This window comes from Myotis brandtii, unplaced genomic scaffold (genome assembly GCF_000412655.1).
Source record: "Myotis brandtii unplaced genomic scaffold, ASM41265v1 scaffold383, whole genome shotgun sequence".
Taxonomy (NCBI): domain Eukaryota; kingdom Metazoa; phylum Chordata; class Mammalia; order Chiroptera; family Vespertilionidae; genus Myotis; species Myotis brandtii.
The window spans coordinates 1,654,375-1,674,952 of record NW_005364711.1 but is presented as its reverse complement, the minus strand read 5'-3'; the positions used below and the strand labels follow the sequence as shown (position 1 = coordinate 1,674,952).

The 20,578-nt window shown below is 41.0% G+C and overlaps 1 protein-coding gene and 1 long non-coding RNA gene across 2 annotated transcripts in view; one reads left to right on the top strand and one right to left on the bottom strand.

The window, feature by feature from the left end:
• ANKFN1 (ankyrin-repeat and fibronectin type III domain containing 1) overlaps positions 1-20,578 on the top strand; it is a 450,804-nt gene that overhangs the window by 18,274 nt on the left and 411,952 nt on the right. The gene's annotated exons all lie outside the window — the stretch shown is intronic.
• Positions 345-20,578, bottom strand: part of LOC106727179 — a 20,814-nt gene continuing 580 nt past the window's right edge. Inside the window, exons 2-3 of the long non-coding RNA XR_001363345.1 lie at positions 10,868-10,873; positions 345-357 (exon numbers count right to left, since the gene is read on the bottom strand). This is a non-coding gene — a long non-coding RNA (uncharacterized LOC106727179). The remainder of the gene's footprint in view (positions 358-10,867; positions 10,874-20,578) is intronic.

The window sequence follows — 20,578 nt, the reverse complement described above, 5'->3', positions numbered from 1 at the left end:
TGACCAATCAGAGCAGAAGATAAACATTATGTCATGAAATTACATTATGCCTCATTATTAGTCCTAGTTGAGTCTCTTATTCACATAGAATGTACCTCTATTTGAGGTGGGGGGAGGGGAGAAGAGGGAGAAAGGATGGAGATATCTGTTGGTCTCTAGAAGAAGAAATTATTTATAAGCAGATCTGATGATTTTTTATTAATTCTGAATAGTCATCCTTCATTCATTTATTCATTCAACGATTACAACACAGAAACCATTTTGTGCCAACTATTGGGGCTACAGAGATAAACAGCAAAGATCACAGCCCTTGATCTCAGAAGTTTACATTCTAAAGAAGGGGGCAGCAAACATTTTCTGTGAAGGCCTAGATAATAAATATTTTCAGCTTTGCAGACTATCAAGTATCCGTCACAACTATCTGACTTTTCTGTTGTAACACAAGAGCAGCCATAAGCAACACATAAACAAGTGAGCTAGGCTGTGTTCCAATGAAACTTTACTTAAGAGCACCGGGCATTAAATTTCATATACTTTTCACATGCCACAACATGGTCTTCTTCTTTTGGTTTTCCTCTGATTATCTGAAAATGTAAAAACCATTCTTAGCCAATGGCTGTACCAAAAGATGTGGCCAGCAAGATTCGACATGTAAGCTCTAGTTTGCAGGTCCATGATGTAGAAGTTTAACGGTGCAGGGGCTGGCAGCACTAGGGTCAGTTGGCTGATGGCGTGATAAGATAAAAACTGGCATAGACGGTTGTTTGCTCACAGATGCGTGATTTACACATCATAGGGTTGGAAGAAATTTCAGAGACGTTTTTGGCCTTGAGTAATCTTTTTTTTTTCAAGCTATTTTTTAAAAATATGTTTTCATTGATTTCAGAGAGAGGAAGGGAGAGGAAGAGAGAGAGAAACATCCATGAAAGAGAAACATTGATCAGCTGTCTCTGGCATGCCTGCTACTGGGGATCAAGTCCACAGCCCCTGTGCCCTGACCAGGAATCGAACCTGTGATTTCCTGGTGCATGGGATGACACTCAACCAACTGAGCCACACCAGCCAGGCTTGAATAATCTTCACAGAGTATTTGCTTCCTCTCCAGGGCATTCCCAACCAGATGGCATAGCCCCTGTTTGAGTACTTTCCATAGCAGGATATTTTATTGCTGGATAGAGGCATTTTTATTACATATGTACTTGCATTAAATACAAATATATATACATTTAAATAATAAGGAATCTGAATCCCAGCAGTGTTCAACTGGTATCCCTAATTCACTAACTTTGACAAGCCTTAAGGAATAAATAGCAGCTTTTCTGTGGGATATAACTTACAGCTCTCCCATCACTGTTAAGTCTTTAGCTACTTTATGTTAATTGTATTATTGGCTTATTTTTGGTCCCATAGTTTGGTTCTTCTAATTGGAAGGTTTAAAAGGCCTGGTTCTAGTTTCCTATTCTTTCTGATTCCTTCATATATTCAATATTAGCTCATTTGTTTCCAGCATGGAGAAAATTAAAAAGAAGGGTAGGGAGAAGAAAATTAGATTGTTGCCTTCTAAAGTGGTGATTTAAAATGTATTTGCATAATAACAATATGTGCCAATATGCCCTATTAAAATTAATCTGCTTATGTGATAAGGCTTTTGGAACTTCCATGCACGGGTGGGTTTCAGCAGGGTTTCTGCCGGCCAGCCCCAATTGGGGCTGATCGGGGCAGGCCGGCAGGGAGGAGGGGCTGCAGGCTATTGGCCGGAGTGGGGGGAGGGGCTGTGGGTAGTTGGCCAGCCAGCCCCACCTCCAGGTCAAACTCCTGGTTGAACTCCATGTCAAATTCCCGGTCCAGGGGACAATTTGCATATTAGCCTTTTATTATATAGGATAAGGCAACTGGTTGGAGTCAGCTTAAAAACAGCAGTTGCATTCAAACAGTCCAAAGTCCCAGGACAAAAATGCATGATGGTGTGTGTGTGTGTGTGTGTGTGTGTGTGTGTGTGTGCGTGTGTGTGATTGCACCTATAACACTGTAATAGGAGAAAATCTCAAGCTGGAGATAGAAATACATTAGCCAAGCAATTCAGTCTGTTTATTTTATATATAAAAACCTATTCCTAGAGTAATGAAAATATAATCATAATGTGATTAAATATTTACTAAAAAAAATGTATTTCTTATTTGGAGGTGGTTACAAGGAAGCAAGCTGGTGTGGGCCTCATTTAAAATGTAAATGTTGCCCAGCCTGAGTGGCTCAATTGGTAGGACATTGTTCTGAGTTCAATTCCCAGTCGGGGCAGATGCCTGGGTTGCAGGAATGATCCCCAGTTGGGGAGCTTTCAGAAGGCAACTAATGAATGTTTCTCTCTCTCCCTTCCTCTCTCTAAACATGTCCTCAGGTGAGGATTTTTTAAAAAGTAAATTGTTGGCTGAAGCAAGTGAGATGATCTGGAAGTCATGTAAGGTAAAAAAAAAATAGTAGGAAATAAAAAGTTATCTGGTCATAACTGTAAAAATACATGCACAGAAGAAATTCAGGAAGAAAATGTACTAAAATGTACTGGCTAATTCTGTGTGTGGAGGGGGGGAGGAAGGGGAGGATTATGGCCAATCTTGATATTTTCCTTTATACTTTCTTTCCATTTGCAAATTCTCTTCCATGATGAAAATGTAGCAATATTAAAATCAGAGAAGAATATTGGTTTTAAAGAGAAGAAAATGCACTAGGAATCAGGTGATTTTCCGATGTGTATGCTATTGAATAATATCAATAGCCTTCCCAAAGCAATGAGACAGCAAAAATTGCCTTTTAAACTTAAGAACAATCCATACATCTGGGACAAAGTGAAGGGCAGACCTTTAACTGTTGATTTCACTCTTGCTGAGAGAGGACGAGGACAGTAAAAATGATGTGAGGGATAGAAGGATAATTGATGCCTTGGGGTCCACTCTATGCTGTTTTGTAAGAAAGTTTTGTGGTCATGATATTCTTGAGTCAGTAAGACGCAGACCTTTGGGTATGAATATAAACCTAAGAGAAATGTATGTTAGCGAGCCAAAGGATGAAGAAACAGCCTACAGTTCAATGAGGGCCAGCATAAAGATTTTGCTTGTGTGTTTGTTTCTTAATTTTAAGCCTGATAAAATGACATGTTTACAAAATGGCTACAGAAGGGGGTGATGACTCAAAAAAGGGGGGCTCTAGAGTTTCTGAGCTGCAAGCTTTATTGATACATGCAAATGTTTGCTTTTTAATCATTAGGACTGTCAAGAACTAAATGGAAATGGGAACAATTAGGGTGTAAAGAATCATTGCCAAATTGCACTCTCAGAAATGAAGACAAATGATCATGGAAGTCAACAGGATTAGATATATAAACACGTTACACACATTTCTTTGGGAATTCAGCGAAGGGAAATCTCCAAACTAAATTTGTTCTGAGATGCTAGTCAAAATAAGACCAGTGAGTAGAAGCTACAGTCAGGATTTCAGTTTAATGTAGACGAAATTTTTTCTAGGCATTAAAAATATTTTCAATGGATTTAATTTACCTGCCCTGACTCAAGTCACTATGTGGCCCCATCACAGATGATGCCATTGCTATTGGGTGGTGAAACTCCCATACCACGTAGTACTGTATTTGGTCACCCCATCATCGCATGTGCTTCTCCTTCTGTATTTCCAATCTAGCTAATGGTGCCACCATACTCTTTCCATTTGTCTAAATTGGTGATTTAGGAGTCATTTTAGTCCCATTCCACCTTCTGATACAAACTTGGGTACCAATGGAGTTTTATAGAAATGCATGTAGTGTTCCAAGAATCTCCGAGTCAGCTCATTCCCCCACTGCCATGTCCTTCAGGCTCATGTCATCTTCCAAGGACCTATTATAATACCCTTTTTAAAAAGTATATTTTTATTGATTTCAGAGAGGAAATGAGAGAAAGAGAGAGAGAGAGAGAGAGAGAGAGACATCAATGATGAGAGAGAATCATTGATTGGCTGCCCCCTGCATGCCCCCTACTGGGGATCAAGCCTGCAACCCAGGAATGTCCTCTTGACCGGCAGGCCGATGCTCTATCCACTGAGCAAAACCAGCTAGGGCTGTAACAGCCTTTTTATTAGCCTCCCATGTGGTTATTATTGTCCACCCAAACCTAGACAGAGTGATATCTCAGATTCATTACTTAGAGCCTTACAACTGCTCAATCAATATTTGGTGGATGAATGAACAGATAAGTACACTTAATGAATAATTAAATGTCATTCAAGATTATGCCTTTCTCTGCTTAAAGCCCTACCCTCTACCTCAACCGTAGGTACAGGTTAATGCTCAAATCCTTTAACTTGATCTGGCACCTACCAATCTTTCCAAGTTTATTCCTTGACACATAATGATTCTGATGCACAGTAGGTCTCCAATGTTGTATGCACAACATTGAGCTAGAAACGTGGTTCTCAAAGTTTATTGTTCACCAGAATCAGTTGGAGAGCTTGTTGACACAGAGATTGAAGGCTTTCATTTCTAGAGCTTGTGACTGAGTAGGTCAGGAGTTAGGTCAGGATATTTGCATTTCTACCCATCTCCAGATGCTGCTGATGCTACTGGTTTAGAGAGCTATATGATCTAAATTTCTGTTTTAGCTATGATACTCAATTAATATAGTATTTTAAATTCCTGTAAGGCATTTGTTTATAACTCAATAATTTTTAAAATTTTTATATGTTGATTTCCGAGAGAGAGAGAAAGGGAGGGAGAAAGAGAGAAACATTGATTTGTTGTTCCACTCATTTGGTTGCTTCTTTTATGTTCCCTGAAACACACAACCTGCAACCTTGGTGTATCAGGATGTTGCTCTAAGCACCTGAGCTACCCGGCCAGGGATATAACTCACTAGTTTTATCCAAAAGGATATTATTTGAAGTGATAATTTTGTTTCCAAGCAAACCAGAGATGTGAGAGTAATGTAATAGAAGGAAATACAGTATCTTGGGAAACACAGTTTTATACTCTAGACCAGGGGTTCTCAAACTTTTTAAACAGGGGGCCAGTTCACTGTCCCTCAGACTGTTGGAGGGCTGGACTATAGTTTAAAAAAAAACTAGTCGGCTGCTAAGCAACAGGCAGCGGCGGCAAAAACACCCGGTGGGCCGGATAAATGTTTTCGGCGGGCCGCATGTGGCCCGCGGGCTGTAGTTTGAGGACCCCTGCGACTGCAGAAAGAAAAGAAAGCCTACCTCCAGCACTGTGTAGTTATTAAGTTCTAGTGGATAAAACTATGGGCTCTGTGCTTGTAAAGACCTATGTTGAGTTCCATCCCTGCCACTTACTAGCTATGAAATCTTGGGCAACTCATTTAATTTCACTAAGCCACAGTCTCTTCATCTTTGAAATGCACACGATAATAGGCTCTACCCTACAGACTTGTTGAGAGGATTAAATAGGAGAATATAGATATAACGTGCTTAGCTAAACACCTGAAATATAGTTGAAGTGCAATAAAAATGCTATTGAAAATTTAACAGGTAGGAATTTTGATGGAAAGAACCACTTGGCAAGAACTGTAACTTACTTACTTTTATATGATTCAATTTCTCACAAGAGTACATAGTCCACCACTTGACAGACAAAAAATCAAGTCAATTCAGTTGCTATCCAACTTCCTTTTCTTCAGGGTGCATCTTCCTTCTAGGGACTTGTGTGGTGCCTTTGAACAGTGTTGAAGGGATACCTTATTAATCCTAGGTCATTAACTGTCTACACTGGTATCCACCTAGAACAGCCGTTCTCAACCTGGGGGTCAAACGACCCTTTCACAGGGGTTGCCTAAATACATCCTGCATATCAGATATTTGCATTACGATTCATAACAGTAGAAAAATTACAGTTATGAAGTAGCAACAAAAATAATTTTATGGTTGGGGGTCACCACAACATGAGGAACTGTATTAAAGGGTGGCGGCATTAGGAAGGTTGAGAACCACTGACCTAGAAGGATATAATTGGGACTGGCCTTCAGTCCTGAGTCGAAGCAGGTCACTGCTATGTCATTTCAAAGACCGCTTCAAGTCCTCTATGTCATCTGCTTCCTTGCCACCCTTGGGGACTCGGGAGAAACTGAGCTGCTGTCCTGAATTGCTCTCAACCAGGGAAATGCACTGGATGCGTCTAAGAGCCTTGCTTGGTGGTTCCCTAGGGAGCATAGGAAACTGTTGCACTGCTTCCAGGTTCCCACGGGGTGTATGGGAACTCTGGGAATCTGCCTCAATCCAATGGGTCTAGAGGCGTTGTGCCATTCCTATTCTACTTCTCCTGGGCCTTGCTCAGATGTGGGGAAGGAGGGGTACCATAAGGCCCCCGCTGCTTTTTCAGACCCCACCCAGAAAGGGAGGAACCAGCTGTCTCAGTGTTGAAATCACAAAGACACTTGGAGTTTCTGTCCGCCTCTAGGCCAGGTTGAAAGCTTGACTGAGTGAAGCGAGGGACAGGGCCCATTTCTCTGAATACCTGCATCTCAGTTCTCCTGCTCCCCCTTCTGAGTCAGCTTCCTTCCCCCAGCCCAGGCCAATTTGATCTCATTTCAGGAATAGACAAAATTGGTTTTGCTTACTCCAAATCTTTCCCTTATCTTTGTCCCTGGCTTACAAAATTCAAAGGCCCCAAATATGATGATTTAAAAATTGGCATTCTGTCCTTAAGGCATTGAATACCATTGCCCAAAAAGGGAAAAAGCAAAACTATGGTAGAGAATTTAAGAATGCAGAAAATAAGACATAATTTAATACCTCAATAGCTTATTTGATATCATTATCATTACTCATCACCATCACTATCACCCTCATCCTCATCCTTTCTCCTCAGCTAAGTGGACCTACAGCGAAGAATTGGGCACAGCACACTGGAAGTTTCCACCCTGCCTCTGCTCTGCCCTCTGCTTCCTTACACCCCCCCACCCCACACCAGCCTATCAATACACGGGTCTATTCTGCACCCATTTCTGTAACTGTAACATGGGGGAACTATCTTAAACCTCAAAGAATTAATTTATAGGTAGACATGAAAAGTACTTGACTTCAGGTATTTACTGGAGGATTTAGAGAGCTGAAAGAAAAATCACTCTTAGCCGAAACCGGTTTAGCTCAGTGGATAGAGCGTCAGCCTGCGGACTGAAAGTTCCCAGGTTCGATTCCGGTCAAGGGCATGTAACTTGGTTGCGGGCATATCCCCAGTGGGAGGTGTGCAGGAGGCAGCTGATCGATGTTTCTCTCTCATCAATGTTTCTAACTCTCTCTCTCTCTCCCTTCCTCTCTGTAAAATATCAATAAAATATATTTAAAAAAATCACTCTTAACCATAAAAAAAGCCAGATACATCCATTACTTTTCTTGACACTACAGAAGCACTGACATTTCTGGACCACCAACTGGTCCAAATTGTAACGGGAGACATAGGTCAGCAGTGCTAGATGGATGCTAGTGCCGACTTACCTAGGGAAGATGCAATTGGACCCCTGTAGAGCTGCAGAAACTGGGGGATGCTGCATTTTCTTCAGGGTTTCTTTTCATGAATTCTACTTGGTGCTCATAGAAAAGATGGAAGAGAGTCCTGAGAAAGTGTTCCTTCACGTACAGAGGTGGGGGCAGGGAAGAGCAGCCAATGATGGAGGGTCACTACACTCTATGGAGACCCTTCTCTCCTCTTTCACTACTGAGCAAAAGCCTAACTCTGTGGGATGAAGGACAACAAAGGTCATGGCCATTAGGACACCGGTGAAAATCCACGGCGATGGGGAAGGGAAAGAAAGAAAACTACGGCGGAAGCCAAAACAGGAATAACATAGGGTACAGGCTCTAGCTGGAGGAGGAGGAAGTCACAGCTCTGAGACCCTGGGGTATGGTGTCAAAGACTGAGGCTTCATCAGAAATACGGAGAACATCCCTCACCAGGTTAACCAGTGTCAAGTGACAAGTGATAATGGAATTCTGCTGGGAGAAGGATAGAAGAGGAACACAAGAGAGGAGATCTTTTCTGAGGCATGGTGCAAAACGAATGGGAGAGCAGGCAATGAGATAAACCCTTTTGCAAACTAGCTCACACCCTAAATAAAGTATCACTAGGGGAATTGGAAGTCTTTAAGCCTGTGGTGCACTGAGAGTGAACACAGCAACATCAAACCCAGCATTTCTAATTATAACACTCAAAAATGAATAACAGACACCAAACCAAAAACCCAAGAAGCTCAGAATTACCCAAACAGGATAAGTACTAAACACACACACACACACACACACACACACACACACACCCGTAGTTTTTCATATCATATTCAATCCACTGAACAAAGAGAAAATCTTGAAGATAGCCAAAGGCAAATACACACATTATATAAAGATTTAAAAAAAGATAAACATTACAACAGACTACTTGTCAGAACCATGACTTCAAATAGATACAAAGACTTAAATAGACAAACAAAAACAGAGAATTCATTGCCAACAGACTTACTCTACAAAAAAAATGTTCAGGAAATTTTTCTGCAGACAGAAGAAATACGATATGAGACAGAAACTTGGATCAACACAAAGAAATGAAGAGCTCTGAAAATAAAATAAATGAAGTGAAAATGAAATTTATTTTTTCTAAGATTTAATTGCTCTCAAGTTAACTATCTAAACCAAAAATAGAAGCAATGTATTATGTTTATAGCAAATGTAAAAGTTAAATTATGACATCAATAGAGCAAAAATGAAAGGAAAGAATATAGAATAGTCTATATACTTTAAGCTACACATAAACTGACATTTTTGTAAACTCTAATGCAAGTGGTATACTGTAAACCCTAGAGTAACCACACACAAAAAAATTAAGTGAAAAGGTAGAAATAATAAGCCGAGAGGAGATAAAATCAAATCATTACAAAACTCAATAGACCCAAGATAAGCCATAAAAACAGGGAAGCAGAAAGAAAAATAAACCAGATAAACTAAATAGAAAAGAACCAGCAAGATAGTAGATTTAATTCCGACCACATGGATATCATATTAGATGTGATTTTTCTAAACATACCAATTAAAATACAGAGATTGTCAGAATGGACAACAAACAAGTCATTGCTGTCTATGAGGCCCCAATTTAAGCATAATGATGTCAATTGTTGAAAATAAAGAGGTGGGGGGAAAGATATACCATGCAGACATTAACAAAAAAGAGTGAAATAACTATGAATATAAAAATAATTCAGAGCAAGAAGTATTATCAGGAATAAAAACAACAACAAGGTAATGAAAATATAAAAGTCCTAAATATGTATGCACACAACCGCAGAGCCTCAAAATGCATAAAGCAAATACTGCGAATTGAAAGGAGAAATCCATGTTTGGCTGCACTATTTGCAAGCTTATTGCCTTATTGTTTTTGACAATGCCCTGGAGTAGAGTAGACGAATGGGAGTTTAATAGAGGTAGGATATCAGAGCCAGGGGGAGCCATGAAAAGGCAAGTGATTTAATTCCGACCACATGGATATCATATTAGATGTGATTTTTCTAAACATACCAATTAAAATACAGAGATTGTCAGAATGGACAACAAACAAGTCATTGCTGTCTATGAGGCCCCAATTTAAGCATAATGATGTCAATTGTTGAAAATAAAGAGGTGGGGGGAAAGATATACCATGCAGACATTAACAAAAAAGAGTGAAAATAACTATGAATATAAAAATAATTCAGAGCAAGAAGTATTATCAGGAATAAAAAAAAACAAGGTAATGAAAATATAAAAGTCCTAAATATGCATGCACACAACTGCAGAGCCTCAAAACGCATAAAGCAAATACTGCGAAGTGAAAGGAGAAATCCATGTTTGGCTGCGCTATTTGCAAGCTTATTGCCTTATTGTTTTTGACAACGCCCTGGAGTAGAGTAGACGAATGGGAGTTTAATAGAGGTAGGATATCAGAGCCAGGGGTAGCCATGAAAAGGCAAGTCCCTTGGGAATTTAAGGAATCTTGGGAGAGCTTTAGAACCTCCAGGATGTGGCATAGTCCTGGGAAGGAAGGACCAGTTCCACCCCATTCCCTTCTGGATTTCAGGAAAGAAGAGGCTTTGGCTCATTGGGCATATGATGGCTTTGAGATATAGGCCATTACCTCGGAGGCACATTCTATAAACAATATGCCAGAAAGACGGTGAACCAAGCCTTTGTATAACTCTCCGAGGTTACACAACGTGTCCCCTGAGAATGAAAAAGGAGGGTCCCAGCTAAACGGGGAATTGGTGTTTGTCTCTGGTTTTGGCAAGGAATGAAATGTTAACACAGTCCAGGAAGAACTGCCCATTTGACTTCATTTCTGTGTTTTCAAATTCTTCAGGAAAGCATAAGCACAACCGTATTTCTCATATTCAAAAAGAAACCTCCTCAAACTGAAAAGACTAGCCCAAAGCCCACCCTGCCTCTGACAAGGGGTTCGCATTCCCACCTGGGGGTTAGTTTCAGCATCAGGAAGGCCGATTTTAGGGGTGAAATGGACACTTTTAGGAAGCTAGTAGAAGCTTTTGTGGGGCGGGGGGAGAGGGCAAAGATTGAATTGCTTTGCTCACAGCTCTGTGACTTTGTTGGAGCTCTCTGGTTGTCATGCCCTGGGGACATGTTAATAATTACTGGACTGTATACTACTGAACAAAATTCATCTCTTGGGAGGCCAGAGAGTTCTTTAGCAGCCTTGGCCAATATGAAAAACAATATCAGAATATGAACACTGGATGAGTTAGCACTTCTAAATTCAATGTGTTCAACCGTGTTCTGTTGAGCCCAAAGGTTCTACAGAGGGACTTGGGCTTTAGGAGAATGAGAGGGAAGCTGAGGGAACCGGGTTCTAAGCCAACCACTTAAAATCTGTTATCCCTTCCACAAAAGCAGTTTCTACCTCTTTGTTTTATAATTGAATTGGGTTCCAAATGAAATTTTATTTAGTAGAAATGAGTATTTTGCTGCCTTTTTCTTAAACCAAAATTAGCGATCAATGGTCCAGTTTAGAGGCTGGCAATTTGTGTGTGTGTGTGTGTGTGTGTGTGTAAAGAGCTAGAAAGTAAATATTTTAAACTTTGGGGCACATATGGCCTCTTGTCACATGTTCATCTTTGTTTTTGTTTTTACAATCCTTTTAAAAAAATTTCTCAGCTGGTATAGGCCACATGCAGACAGAGCCAAGGGCCACTCTAGTTTGATGATCTCAGGTCAAACTTGGACTCTGACTTTGATCAAGACCCACACAGGGACTCATTAAGCCTATCATAATCTGTATGACTCAGAAGCTACTGGCCTGATAAAATACTGGAACTTTTTCCTAAAGGCATCAGAGTTGGGTATTGTCCTTTGAGATGTCATATATATGTTGAACCAACGGTCATTTTATGTTGCTGAGGACCTTATAGGTATAGGTCTGGAAACCAAAGGGTCTCAGTAGAAGTGGCTCCTCTCACCATCCCTCCTACTCATGCATTTGGGTAATTTGTGTTCCCTGACGCCACTAGCCTAAAGCTTCTAGTTTCCATGGAGTGGGCGCTACTCCAAGGGCCACAGGAAGCATTTCACCAATCCTAAAATCACAACTCTCATTTGGTTGTTTTGGGTTCCTCAAAAGACCAACAAGCAAATAATAAGCCACTATCCTGCCAGAGATAACGGACCCTGATTATCATAAGGGTTGTTACTACATAAGGGAGCCAGGGAGGGTAATACCTGAAAGTTGAGGGATTCACTGGGATACTGATTGGCGTCCATGTCCAGGGGATACCATGCCTGTACACTACAACAGCCACATCCAAGGTATAACCAGGAGTTCAGTCATCTCAGTCCAGGCAAACAACCTAGACTAACTTCTGCTAGTTCTGGTTCAAGATAGGGAGAATCAAGAGCAAGTGTTATAAGATACAGATGATGAGTATCATTTGGATATGAGCAGTGCAAGAGCAGGACTACGTGAAATGCTGTTAGCATCCAATCTATAACCCTTTGCCTTTATCACTTTTTAAAAAATATATTTTATTGATTTTTTACAGGGAAGAAGGGAGAGGGATAGAGAGTTAGAAACATCAATGAGAGAGATTGACCAGCTGCCTCCTGCATGTCCCCCAGTGGGGATGTGCCCACAACCAAGGTACATGCCCTTGACCGGAATCGAACCTGGGACCCTTGAGTCCGCAGGCCGATGCTCTATCCACTGAGCCAAACCGGTTCGGCTGCCTTTATCACTTTGATGTACAGCAGCACTCACCTGTACATCTTTAAGTTTGTTTTTTTGGTTTTGTTTTTAAATAGCCAAAGCTTGGTTTAATGTCTGCAGTGCAGTGCATAAGAGTTATGGAATTAATGCTCCTTGGAAGAAGTCATCAACCGATGACTAATCAAAGTCTATACATTTCTGCTATCTCACACCATACGTGGGAAAATCAGGGGGCCAGCCTCTTACACTGACTCCTGGGATTTGCCTAGCTTGAATAAGCGTCATTTGCTCAGAGGTAGCTCACTTGGTTCTGCACCTCTATTTGCTTCTTTCCCAGTCTTATTTCACATTCCTACTCCTCTACTTGTGTTTTCCTTCAAATCCAAAACAAGCTACATGCATGTGAATCATGTTCTCAGGATCTCCTTTTGGGGAAATGAAAAAAAAAATTGGGAGAGGAGAGATGGGTTATTATTGATTATCTTTCAGACATAATCACCGGTTGAGACTATGTTTGGTGCCCATACATCACACCCAGTCTTATTTCACATTCCTACTCCTCTACTTGTGTTTTCCTTCAAATCCAAAACAAGCTACATGCATGTGAATCATGTTCTCAGGATCTCCTTTTGGGGAAATGAAAAAAAAATTGGGAGAGGAGAGATGGGTTATTATTGATTATCTTTCAGACATAATCACCGGTTGAGACTATGTTTGGTGCCCATACATCACATTATATTTATAAATGTGAACTTCAGAGAAGCTGGACGTATGAAGTATAGTTCTTTACATCCACCCCAACTTATTTTAATGCAAATATTAACAATAACACTTGGTTAAAAATAAAAACTCCAAAACAAATACTACACTGAGTTGCAACAATAGGGATAAGATGCGACTGTCCCTGGGAAATGGGGTTTACAGCCACCCTACAAATATACCGTACTTAGTCCCGGACCCCCTTTGCCATGGGCACTGACCTCATCATTTGGATTTAATTTTTGGTTTCACATTTCTGTGTGCTCCAAGGAACAACTCCTGGCTGTTTTCCTATGTTTTGACTCTTCACTTTTGCCCAAGGCTGAAGCTATCTCTTAACCTTAATCTTCTGTGTCCAGGATGTCCATGACTTGAACCTCAGCTATATAACTCAGCTTCCAACTATCACGAGCCTTTTAAATGTTTGAAGTCAATAATTAGTGTCTATTACTATTTTTGTGAATAGTTTTCCTACCTTTCAATTTTTCTATGAAATCTCTTTTCTATCACTTGGATGTCCTTTCTACATCCCCGTGCCCAGCATCTTGAAAGATCTTGGATATTTCCAACGTTCCCAGGAGCATCCCAGTCTGACTGAGATGCAACCACTTCTGAATAACACTGCTTTTATTTTCATGTCCAGCCTGTACCTTTTCCAGACTTGGCTGGGCACCCTTGGTCCTTGGGAATATCTTCCTCTCAACAACTCTGGGAAGCAGTGACGCCCAATTCACACATGCCGAGCTTTGAGCAATAAAGAGCATTTTAATTGAATTCCAAGGCAGTTAGTTTGGGTCTTGGAAATTCATCACTGCCTGTGGGTGGCCTCTTGAGAGGGCGATGTGTGTGTGGTGTGTGTGCATGTGCATGTGTATGTGTGTGTATTTCCTTTCTTCTTTTGGATGGGCCCAGCTAAGACATGTTTGATGTACTGAGTCATACAAACAACTACCGCTCTAGCCCCAGACACGTTCCTGGATCGTCAACTCTGCTTAATATCCTTAATTATGAAGGGGCCAAGACCTACTTAGTGACAGGATATTCGCCTCCTATTAGAGCCGACTCCCTCTCGACGCTTGATGAATCCCAGAGAAGACTTGTCTGTCTTTCTTATTTGTGACCTCACCGCCATGTCCTTCCAGAATGGCACAGTTAACTAAAGAAAGCATTTTAACTGAGAAATTTAAAAATATCCCAGACAGCATTATTTAACAATCAAAATATTCCACCTTAGGGAAGAGGTGATTACAGGCCTCCCATCTCTGCTATCTTTTGTGGAAAATCTGTGTAGTTGTCTTTTTTTTCAGTCATCAAAGGGGAACAGTTTTGTGTCTACAGAGACAATTGTTTCATTTTGGGGGTCCAGACTCTGATCAGTGCCCCCCTGAGGAAAAAGAATTAAATGCTCTGCCTAAGGGATCCAGAGACCTCCCTTGAAGCTCATATGTTCTCCTGGGATAGGAACTTATCCAGATTGTGGGATCAGCAATGGTTTCCCTAAGAATGTGAAGCCTGAGGTAAGAACACAGTTTTAGAAAGATGGTCAGAACCTGGCTGGGGCCTGTATCACCACTAACCAGCCCAGACCACACTTGACCCTTCCCAGTGAGATCAGAATTCCTCTCCGGCCCTCAGGAATACAGTACACCCAGTGTCCCAGCAGCCTACCAGGAGGCCTCTCTCTTCCTTTCATCTCCTCTGAACCCCATTCTCCTGCCATCTTCGAGGAGACATTTGAAAACTGAGCATAACCTCTTTTTCCTGTTGTTTGATTGACATGTGAGCTTGGACTTTCCCACAGTGCTCTTTTTAATCTTCCTTTCTTGGTTCACACGAATCCTATATCCTCAGCCTCTTCAAAGGCTGTTGCCCTTAACAGAAGCCCGAACCTCTCTCAAGGACACACTTTCCCGTTGTAGTTCATCCGAGGTCATGATGATAATAATGTCAATGGAGCAAGGGGATACATTTTCTCACATCACAGTTGGGTGTGAATATGACTTGTAGCTCTTTTTCCCCTATAAGTTGTCTGATCATTTTCATGATAATACCTACCCAGCTGCTGCTCCGTGGGAGTGCACTGGCCTAGACCCATCACTGTGCATTCTCTGAGCATCCTCTGCTGATGACTCTGAGATCCATGCAAGTTTGGCCCAATGGCATTGTTGACTCAGACCCCTACTCCCCCCATCCCCATCCCTTGGCTCTTGTAGTCTCTATAGATGCCTCTCATTCTCTGCCAAGTACTTCATCCAGATGCCTGGCCATGATGAAACTCTTATTTAAAAAAAATTTCAAAATATTCCACCTTAGGGAAGAGGTGATTACAGGCCTCCCATCTCTGCTATCTTTTGTGGAAAATCTGTGTAGTTGTCTTTTTTTTCAGTCATCAAAGGGGAACAGTTTTGTGTCTACAGAGACAATTGTTTCATTTTGGGGGTCCAGACTCTGATCAGTGCCCCCCTGAGGAAAAAGAATTAAATGCTCTGCCTAAGGGATCCAGAGACCTCCCTTGAAGCTCATATGTTCTCCTGGGATAGGAACTTATCCAGATTGTGGGATCAGCAATGGTTTCCCTAAGAATGTGAAGCCTGAGGTAAGAACACAGTTTTAGAAAGATGGTCAGAACCTGGCTGGGGCCTGTATCACCACTAACCAGCCCAGACCACACTTGACCCTTCCCAGTGAGATCAGAATTCCTCTCCGGCCCTCAGGAATACAGTACACCCAGTGTCCCAGCAGCCTACCAGGAGGCCTCTCTCTTCCTTTCATCTCCTCTGAACCCCATTCTCCTGCCATCTTCGAGGAGACATTTGAAAACTGAGCATAACCTCTTTTTCCTGTTGTTTGATTGACATGTGAGCTTGGACTTTCCCACAGTGCTCTTTTTAATCTTCCTTTCTTGGTTCACACGAATCCTATATCCTCAGCCTCTTCAAAGGCTGTTGCCCTTAACAGAAGCCCGAACCTCTCTCAAGGACACACTTTCCCGTTGTAGTTCATCCGAGGTCATGATGATAATAATGTCAATGGAGCAAGGGGATACATTTTCTCACATCACAGTTGGGTGTGAATATGACTTGTAGCTCTTTTTCCCCTATAAGTTGTCTGATCATTTTCATGATAATACCTACCCAGCTGCTGCTCCGTGGGAGTGCACTGGCCTAGACCCATCACTGTGCATTCTCTGAGCATCCTCTGCTGATGACTCTGAGATCCATGCAAGTTTGGCCCAATGGCATTGTTGACTCAGACCCCTACTCCCCCCATCCCCATCCCTTGGCTCTTGTAGTCTCTATAGATGCCTCTCATTCTCTGCCAAGTACTTCATCCAGATGCCTGTCCATGATGAAACTCTTATTTTAAAAAAATTTATTTCAGAGAGAAAGGGAGAAGGAGAGAGAGAGATAAACATCAATGATGAGAAAATATCATCAGTCGGCTGCCTCCTGCACACCCGCTACTGGGGATTGAGCCCGCAACCCCAGGCATGTGCCCTGACCGGGAATCAAACCGTGACCTCCTGGTTCATAGGTTAATGCTCACCAGCCAGGAGAAACTCTTAATTTTTAAGATCCCATGGTCCCCAGCTCTCCCCTTCTTCCTCTTCTCAATCATTTCCATGATGTGTACTAGATCCATCTAAGGTAGGTTTGGGCTAACTCTGCTATGTGGTTTGCAAGGAGCACCAGTTTCCTCCTAAAATCCTGTGTGCTTGGTATTAGTCTCAGGTGTGTGGACTCAGGATATGATTTGCTTCTTTCCAGAAATTTTCCTACTCCTGTAGGCCCCGGTCTCTGATCTCTACTGGTTTTAAGTTCCCTCCTTTGACTTCAGATCACCTAACTTCAGATCATCTCCAACTGATTTATAACCCCCCTCTTTTAACCTGCTTGGCAATATCTGGGCACAGGTCTTTTGTGCCCACCTTGATTCATAGTTTGGGTGTATTTTGTGTGCAGGACATATTTTCACTAGTTTGTTATTTAACAATAACCTAGCAATCTTTTTATTTTAAATATATTTTTTATTAATTTCAGAGAGGAAGGGAAAGGGAGAGAGAGATAGAAACATCAGTGATGAGAGAGAATCATTGATCAGTTGCCTCCTGCATGCCCCTCTGGGCATGTGCCCTGACCAGGAATCAAACCATGGCCTTCTGGTTCATAGGTTGCCACTCAACCACTGAGCCATGCCGGCCAGGCCCTAGCCATCTTTTATAAAAAGGGAGAAAAAGGAAGGAATAGGAACATTTATTAAGGGATGTCTGGGGTCAGTTATCATATTGGCTTCTCTATGATATTTACCTCATTTAATCTTCATAACACCTCTTGAATTTGAATTATTTTCACTGTTTTAGAGGTAAAGAAACTGAGGCTCATGATGATTAAGGTAAGTAGCTTGTCCAAGGTCACAGAGCGAGTAAGAGGGAGTGATGTGATTAAAACTCTGGTCTAAAACTAAAGTGCACACCTCTCCCATTACCCCCCATGCTATCTGTGCTTTGCTTGGCTTTTTCACCAACTCTTCTAAGTTCTCCACAATGGCTAAGTCTCATGTGACCTTGTTGGCGAATACCTTCATTTCTATACCTGACCTCTTATGCTGGTTCTAAATTACAGCTAATCAAAGACTCCTGCTTCTTTCCTGTTTCACCTTCTGGTCCCAAGTGGGCAGTCTATCCAGTGTTTGTTTTCTCTCTATGGGACATATCTGTGTTTTCACCTTATTTGTGGTACACATTTCTGGTGCATCTTGAGTTAAGTGGTTCTAAAGCTGGGAGTGGAACTTGTTCATTAATAGGCTTCAGGTCAGGCTTAATAGGCCGAGGTCCTGCTGTTAGTTGGAGGGACCCATATATACCAACTTATAAGGGGTACACCCTGACTGATTGACTAATATTTTACATTTTATTTAAAAATTTTAAATAAAAACTAACTTTATTCCCCCCACGGCAGATAAAAGCTATTTTCACGGTGGACATAGGAGTAGAGAAGAGAATGGGGGAGTTAACTTCTGTGTACAGATTTTCACAACTCTCTTTATGACCATACCCACCACCTGCATATGCCTGGCCTTTTGAGTCAGGAATCTGTGTGGAGTTCTGCCAATGTTTAGCTTTCTCTTCTAATTTGCTACACCAGCCAATATGCCTCCGTCTACTTTTGTCCACAGATATGGGTTGAAAATCCTATTATTGAAGACTCTATTCCATGTTCTTTGTTTTTATGGAGGCAAATGAGTCCCCCCTCCCCCTAATTTTTATTGCAAAGGGGACTTAGAAATGCAAAGAAGTAAATGAACATGTTCAATCCTCTATCTTGAACCAGAATCTTTGATTCACATTTGTAGAAGATCCCCTTGGCTGTTGTGAGCTAAATGGAATGGATGAGAGCCGGAGGGAATGAGGGAGTCCAGGTAGGCAACTGTTGCATAGTTTATCAGAAGGATGACATTGTTTTGGAAAGATAGGAAGACAAATGGATAGTTTTGTAATAAGATGAGGACCTACATGACATGCAATTGGATGTGGAAGTGTGAAGAAGAGAGAGGAATTAAGGATAACTGAAAGTTTCTGGATTGAGTAACTAAGTTGTGGTATTGCATGTTTGAGAGAGAGAGAGAGAGAGAGAGAGAGAGAGAGAGAGAGAGAAGAAAGAAAGGAGAGAACTAGTTTCAAAGGGAAATGAAAGTTTTATTTTATTTAAATATTTTATATTAAAATTGATGCACCAATTAGGCATCCAAGTGGAGATGTGAAATAGAAAGGTAGATGCCCATGCTTGGAACCCAGAGGAAAATGTCTGGGGTTGAGAAAAATTGGGGTGTTCCTGGGTAGATGCACGTTGTTTACATTTCTCACCAGGAACTCATTTGGATAATCGGTAGGGATACTCTTCACAAACATTTCCACTAAATCAAAACATTCATTAAAACAGTGAGATTAACACAATTTCCATGAAGGTTAATTCAGTTACTTCTGCCACTCAGAACATCATGAGAGTGTACCTTTGGATGTGTATTGATTCTCTGTTCTTAACCTAAATCACCTGAAATATAAAAACCCTCCTTAAAATTCTCAACTCATCAAGTTAGCGGTTAAGCAGGAGGTCTACACCTATGCTTTTGTCCTCTCATTAAAATGGGACAAATATAAGCTATATTTGTTATGGGATGGAACAATTTATATAAAGTACCTTGTATAGTCCTGACACATAATACATACTCAATAAGTGTTAGTCATTATCATTTTCCTTTTTAAAAATATTTTTTTATTGATTTCAGAGGAGAAGGGAGAGGGAGAGAGAAAGAGTAGCATCAATGATGAGGGAGAATTGTTGATCAGCTGCCTCCTGCTTGCCCCACACTGGGAATTGAGCCCACAACCTGGCCATGTGCCCTGATTGGGAATTAAACCGTGACTTCCTGGTTCTTAGGTGGACGCTCAACCACTGAGCCACAACGGCTGGGCAGTCATTATCATTTTCAAGGAGTTGTTAAAAATAAACAATTAGCCTTAGAAAGGCACAGTTTAATATTTTGTCAGCCTTGTCATCGAAGTGGTAACAACTTTGTAATGTGGATAAGAATTGAATCAGCAAACCACAACACCAACACTAATTACTAATTACTCTCCACGGGTCTATCATCCAACACTTGATAAATTATATTAATGATTCAACATTAAAAACTGATTTGTATGCACTTAGGCAGAGAGGTTTTCCAGAAAACACAAAGGCTGGGTGCAGAGCTGCTGTTCGAAATGCCTGAGCTCTGATTCTGCTTCCTGATCCTACTGCTTAGAAATTGATACTATGTGCTTCCAACTAATCTGTATCTATCAGAAAATAATAGTGTGATGCCTAAGATGCTCTTTAAGGTGCACAAATGTACATGCATGTGTGTGTATACCCATACACATCTTCAGTCTTAGAACAAAATGTTTCATTTTGCCAGAAGTCAACCAACACAAAATCATAGGAGTTTAAAACACAAATATGCAATGGTTTGAATATGCCTTAAACTGGTCAAATATTTTTTTTTCTAACTTCTAATAGCAGTTAGTTCAACAAACCTTTCTCCTACAGTGTTATTTCTGGGCCAATAATATGAAGATATTACAGGCTAGTGGCCCAGTGCACGAATTCGTGCACATTGAAAGGAAATTAATTAGAAGAAATATTTTAATATCGCTATTCACCCTTTCTCTATAATAGAAGTGTCAACCAAATTCACAATCAACAATGACAGATCAAAACACATGCATGTGATTGGTGCCAGCAAGAACTTTATATATATATCATGCATGTGCGAGTCAACTTAGCCTTTTATAGATCTAGAATAAACTTGCTTAATTAGACCTTTTTTCTGATTTAGCTAAACTTTTTCCAGCCCAGTGAAGCACCCCAACTTCTCTTTCAAGTAATTGTCAGCAACACCACAGTAAATATCAACACGATGCAGATTATTATTGTAGATCACGCAGGGAGAGCAAAGGGTAAAATATTTAACTGCAGCAGTGTTTGACTATATTCTGCACAGTGAGAAAACCTGAAGTCATTTTCAAGGTCCACCATTTCTTACTTCTTTTCAGTC